We start from the raw sequence: 6,513 nt of genomic DNA, 5'->3' as shown, positions 1-6,513 counted from the left end.
TAAGTGAGATAATACATACCAAGACAATGGCCTCCTCCTTGAGTGCGGCCATGCTGTGGGTTTTTCTTTTGTTATCAACCAACTGGCTCTTTTAATCATCAAATTCTTTAAGCCGCTTCAGCAGCCTCGACTTCTTGGGCTGTTCTGCTCCACCGTACTTGCAGAGTTTTTGTTCACAGAAAAGGGTGCTCTGGCACGGGGGCAGGTTTTCTTTACTGAGTCTTCAGGCATTGTATGCTTTATTTTAGCTGCAAAAAGGAAAAAAGATGGCAAATTACTTGTATTGCAGACCACAAGCATGAATATTAATATTCACTTATCTAGTTTGCACTACACTATTTAGACCAGCGATTAGGGACAACTGTTTGTGGTATAGCCTTCCTTACAATGTTAGATCTGCTCAGTCAATTTTAACTTTTAAATATGGCTTCAATACACATTTTACAAAATTGCATACTGTATGTAACTCTGTTTACCGGACAGGCTCTGGGTTATCACTATCAAGTAAATTCTGTAATATCTCTAGATTCACTCAGGGTTATCTTAAGGTTCGTACAGGAGGACTAGTAATGCTCAATTACTAAGTATTACACCCAAACCCACAATAACAACAGCAGACCAATCAGATCATGTATCAAAAGATAAGCTTGTATTAACAGGTGTCATCGCATTAAATCGGAATGTATCAGGAAAATTATATTAAAAAATGAATATGTATTCTGTATGTTTAAGTGTAGACACTGGATCTAATTACCAAAAATGTGTGGTGTATAATATGAAATATCAAGGCAGATCTTAAAATGCCACTAGTGAAACGTGTGGTGTATAATATCAAGGCAGATCTGGAAGTAGGCTACCACTAATAGAACGTGTGACACTTCGAATCCTCATCAATAGGGAGGGAAAGTAATCTCATCGCCACCTACTGGTTGCGTTCCTAGAGTTTAGCCATAGATATATACACGGGTTTCCCATTTACCAACAAAACTGGATGCGCGCGCAGCCGTGGGGCAGAAGACGCTTGGTGGCCGTCCACAACGTTATAAACTTAACCTAAATAGTCGGCTGCTGTAGCCTGGCGAGCCAGACCCACATTATAATGTAGGGTCTGGGCACTCACCGTTCGCAGTGCTCAGTCCGAGGGTCGGGATAATCAGTTGTCTTTCAAATTTCCTCTGCACGCAATAGGACGCAATAGGATATTTGTTTTCAAGTAGCAGGGAATTCAGGCCAAACCGTTGCAACTCTGCCATCAATCATTATGTTAAGCCCAACAAACGATTCAATTCACGATTTCAATGCCAGATTTAGTTTCGATTTCTAGAGCTCACAAGTCAACGGAGAGTTGCTAGACTAGCCCTGGCAGCAAATGTAATTTGCTGCCGCTAGGGGCGCTTCTAGATTTCTAGGCTACGGCTGCTGTAAGCTACAATCGGATTTTTTTGTATACCCCTGTTGTCTCAATGATAATAACATCTCATTTCAGACTATATTTAAGTCTATATAACTTAAGTTAATATAAGTTTGCCGTTCATTTGCATTATTAATTAATTAACATCGTATTTTGTCATTTTTGGTGAAGACATGCATTCCGTTAGGGATATTGAACATGTAACAGGGGTCCAGTAGAAGGTTGTTCTGCTGTGGTGATATGATTTTGTTTTTGTTTTATTGTTTTCATGTTTGACATGAGTGCTCTCTCATGGTATTATGTCTTTGTGTCTACCGCCCTGGTCTTATGGACGAACGTTACGTCATGACGTCACGGAGGTGTGTGGGAGGTGTGTTGAGGAACGCACTTTTTTAAAAGGACTGAAGACTCAGGTGGAATGGGCCGCTTTGTCTGGGAAATGCGTGAGTCGGGAGAGCACGCCACGAAATCGCCATTTAATGCTGAGTTGGTGAGCTATTTGAAGTTGTGTTATCATTGTATGTAACCTAGCTAACGCAGATCATTTAACCTAGTAATCAGTGCCGCTGTAATTGGAGAGGCGGCAGGCAGCGCAGTTTCCCGACCCTCGCACTTCCCGCCTGGGTAAATGTATGTTTCCTATGTTTGCTTATACTGGTGTTTGTTTGAAGTATGCAGTTTTAATTGTGTATAGTAAGGGTTTCCTTGCCCCCAACCTGCCTTGTTTCACGTTTGCAGTGCTGTGTGTACTGTTTGTTCATTGAGATTTCCTACTGGTGTGAGAGACTGGTGTGATTTATAAGCATATGTATGCCGTGATTTATGAGCGTGATTCTTGTGGTGTCGCTTTACTTTTGATTACACGTTGTCTGCATGGTTGGGGGTGCTTGAACCTTTAGGTTTGTGATAGTACAAGCCATATGTCTTTTATGAATTGCAAATAAATTATAATATCTATTATCTATTGTCTGCTTATTTTGAAGCCACTGATTTACCAGTTCCAGGTTATCTAGCTTAATAGCTGAATTTAATAGCTTTGAAACCTGTGTTACATATACAAGAAAATCAACTCTGGGAGGTATGATGGCCAGTGTGACTTCTTGTCATTCTCCAGCGTGCCCAACAACTGCAAGAGAGTGCGGTTCATTCGCTCACAACCCCCATTCCCCTGAGGGTGATATGGGGTAGTATGAGTTTTCTTAATCTTGTATAGAGAGCACAACTGCTGCATCACAGGCGATTCAAAATTTGGGCCTTGGTCAGCATGTAGCTGTTTGGGGCATCCAAAGAAACGGGTAACATTTTCCCATAATGCCCTTGCTGTTGTTATTGCTGTCTGATCCTGTGTTGGGACAGCCCACGCATATTTAGTGAATGCATCTACCACCAACACATACTGGAACCCCTCCGAAGATGGAGGTAATTTAAGAAAGTCCATTTGGAGTATCTCCAGAGGAGATGAAGTAATGATGAGGACCAATAGAGCTTTTGTTCGAGTTGTGGGGGCTTTCCGCAAAACACAGCGGGAACAAGATGTACTCCAGTCTAACACATCACGACCCTGTCCCACCCAGAAGAAACGACTTCGCATCAAATGGAGGGTCTTCTCTCCCCCAAAGTGGCCTGCGTGGTCATGACATAGCCTCCAGGCCTGTTTTCTCCAAGCAGCTGGCAACACCAGTTGGTGCCATTCTGATAAACTTTTGGGGTCTCTCAATTTACGGTACAAGATGTCATTCTTTAAGAAAAGTCTGGAGCGATGTTTCAAAAGACGCTTCGCATCAATGGGGAGCCCTGCTCTTTCTGCGGGTGGAAAGTGTCGTCATCCTAGAACCTCTAAGACTGTACGGATTGTAGAATCATTCCTTTGGGCCTGCTCCCAGTCCACAGATGTCATCTCAGGGCATTGGTCCGAGGCATCAAGAGGCTCGACGGCCGGGGACACCAGGCCTATAGTGTCACAGCAAGCATGCACCACCTCAGAGCACACTGTTTCCATCAGGTTAGAGTCATCTCCTCCAAGGTCCTTGGTCTGTAGGGGCACTTGAGACAGAGCAACTGCATTAGCATTTGTTTTCCCTGCTCGGAATTTAATCTCAAAGTTATAATTTGCTAATTGAGCAGCCCATCTCTGTTCTACACTCCTTAATTTAGCAGTTTGTAAGTGAGCAAGGGGGTTGTTATCAGTAAAAACAACAAATTTTGCACCCAGTAGGTACTCATGAAATTTCTGTGTAATGGCCCACTTAAGGGCCAGAAAATCCAATTTAAACGAGCTATATGTGGCAGAGCTGAGGGGTTATTGATTCTAGACGACTACGCCATCTAGGGGATTGCGCCCCAAGAAGTTTAGTTTTAAAGGGGTGGTTACTCTCAACCAATGACACAGGTTCGCATGTACATCAAGAGACTGGAGACGTGATTTACAAAAAAAATACAAAGTCTTTTTATTAAGAGTTTGACAAAGTACTAACAGAGTGATCACTCCTTAAAACACAAGCGGATATGAGCAGTTATAAGATGTTATAAGATGTGTGGACCATGGGGGCGCAGGGCCCGGAGAGACTACTCAACTGGATAGTGTGGGGAGAAACAGGGCTGTAGCTTACCACGGCAGGGGTAGACTGAAGAGGAGGGGGACGGGTCCAAAACCACACCACACGTGAACACAGCAAGATCAAAATACAAAAGAAAAAAAGCAAAACCCTGGATGTGTACAAAATAGAAGACCAGTGAGGAAAGGGCTCCACCACCGACCCACTGCTCGAGGTCAAACAGCTCCTGTCTTCCACACACACCAAGGGAGAGAGAAAGAGAAGGGCAACAATGTTTAGTGAGGGCAGGAAGGTCACAAAATGGCTAGTTGGACATAGCATACAACAATGTGTAGGACACTTAGCTTTTATGCACACAGAGCCCTGGGCCTTCCACTTAGTACTAGGCGGGAGGTCCCTGCATACTGCCCCAATGGTCCACTGCAAGACACAATCACAAGATTCCAAGGCCCACGCACACACACATGCACATGCACCCTAAACCGCAGACGAACACACACAAGCATGCACCTCAACCGCAGACGCACACACACACTCACACACTCACAAGCACCCCAACCACAGCCACAAACACACGCGCACACACACACAAGCACATAGTCAACTCTCCTATTTAGGAGTGAAATGAAAAAAAGAAAATAAACAAACAAAAACACACAGCGTGAAGACAATGGACACAAAAGTAAGGCTAAACCATATAGCAACAGGCGGTGGTGATAGAGGCGAGTACAGTCTAGCCCAGTATCATTTGGACACGTTAGAACATGCAGTCATAACACATAGAATACACAGTATACTGTACAGCAAGCGGCTTCCCAGGTGGCACGGCCGGGGGGGAAGCTACCTGACTGGACAGCAAAGGTTAGCCTACGGTAGAATTTATGTGGAAACAAAGCAGCAGTGGCGAGGCTTATGTGCAGCCACAATCTGGAGCACCGCACAGGCTTCAGTTAAACTTCACCGTCTGAAATCACAGAGGAGAATTAATACAAGCCAAATACCTCTAAATGCAGAAACTGAAATTAAGAGTAGGCTACATACCTGGAAGCACAGCTAATCCAAGAACATGACAGGAAGGGCTACCGAACAGTGCTAAAACCAGACAACAGGCAAACAAGGCAGATTAAACCCCCCGGAGACAATCAACGGGGTATAAAAAACGTCCGACATAAATTAGGAAGATCGGTATACCTTAATGACACGATTCCAGTGAATAAACGCTCAAGGCTGGACGTGCAAACAGTCCACTGCCAAGCGAGGATGCGCTCTAAAGCAAGGAAGCATAAACTAATGATGCGGTCGCACAAAAGCATAAACAGGTGTCACGACCGCATCAAACCGCGTGTGACTTTAAGAGAAAGCTTACCTTGTAGTAGAACGATGCAAGAGACCCAAGCAGTAAACCTAGCTCCAGTAAGGCCAAACCAAACTGCCCGCAAGCCACCCAAACACGGAAGCTAGCTCCTCCAGCGACAATGGGAGAACGGAAGACGCACGGTCAGCTGATATCTAGCCGTATAAATATACTCAATGTAGGGGCCGCCCCCTTCATTAACGTACCCACCTCCAATCTGGCAGCTGCCAGAGGGAAACAGGGAAAGCACAAGCTACCCTGCTACAATCCACCCCCCCTTTTTGTGTCGTCGGCCCGACGATAGTAAATACAACACAAAGGGTTGAGGCGGAACACGGCAATTACAGAATCCCTTGTGTTGACTGTGGCAGCCGGTGTGGATTGGAGTGTTGCCCCGCATTACCTCTAGGAGTACGGCGTGGCGCTGACTCACAGCCTTCGTCAGAGTTAGTGACTACTGTCAGGGCAGGGTTACCTTGCCCTTGTTCTCCGTCGCTACTAGGAATCACTCCCCTGGAGGTTTGATCCGGTAGGTCAGAGGCCATTTGCCACTCTGAGGCAGACGGTTGCTGCTCCTCAGAGACAGCCACCATCGCTGCACCGGGGATTGTTTCAGGTGGATCAGGGTTCGCTTCCAACTGAGATGTGGATGCTCGTGACTGTTCTGGGACCAGCACAAACAAATCACCCTCGCAAACCTCATGGGGAGGTGAGGAGGGTGTAGCTATCAATGATGTCCTGGTACATGGGCTTAGTTCAGGGTGGCCCCTTTCCACCCTTGCCTTCAAGAGAGTGCGGTGAACTTGCCTCTGCTGCGATGGGTCCTCTACTGGGGCTATAGTGTACACTGCACCCCCTGCTGCCGGTGCCCTAACCACCTGGTACACTACTGGGCTCCACAGGTCCTGGATTTTATGTCTCCCTCTCACACTCACATTGCGGAGATACACCTGTTGACCCTGCACCAGTGGTGTGCCATGGACATATTGGTCATGGTGGGCCTTCCGGCGATCAGCAGCTATCCGCAATCGCTCCTGGGCTCCCTCAAAGCCTACCTGGAGACGGGACTGGTGTTCAAGGATCCAATCATGCACTCTTCCAACCCCTGGTTCCTGCACCCGACCCAGTAGGAAGTCGATCGGGAGGCGCGGCTCTTGCCCAAACATAAGGAAGTGAGGACTCTCCCCTGTGGC

The 6,513-nt window shown here is 46.2% G+C and overlaps 1 long non-coding RNA gene across 1 annotated transcript; it reads right to left on the bottom strand.

The window, feature by feature from the left end:
- Window positions 1-4,123: 4,123 nt before the first annotated feature.
- On the bottom strand, window positions 4,124-5,432 carry LOC143121054 (uncharacterized). The gene is made up of 3 exons (XR_012986385.1): window positions 5,333-5,432; window positions 5,158-5,233; window positions 4,124-5,058 (listed from the first exon to the last, which is right to left on the bottom strand). It is a non-coding gene; the product is annotated as an uncharacterized LOC143121054 (long non-coding RNA).
- Between the last annotated feature and the right edge of the window lie 1,081 nt (window positions 5,433-6,513).

This window comes from Alosa pseudoharengus, unplaced genomic scaffold (assembly GCF_046254945.1).
Source record: "Alosa pseudoharengus isolate Yale_2024_CS ecotype anadromous, Long Island Sound unplaced genomic scaffold, YU_APseudo_1.1 YU_APseudo_1.1_scf_13, whole genome shotgun sequence".
Classification (NCBI taxonomy): Eukaryota; Metazoa; Chordata; class Actinopteri; order Clupeiformes; family Clupeidae; genus Alosa; species Alosa pseudoharengus.
The sequence above is the reverse complement of the archived record's forward strand: the minus strand, read 5'-3'. Positions and strand labels throughout refer to the sequence as shown.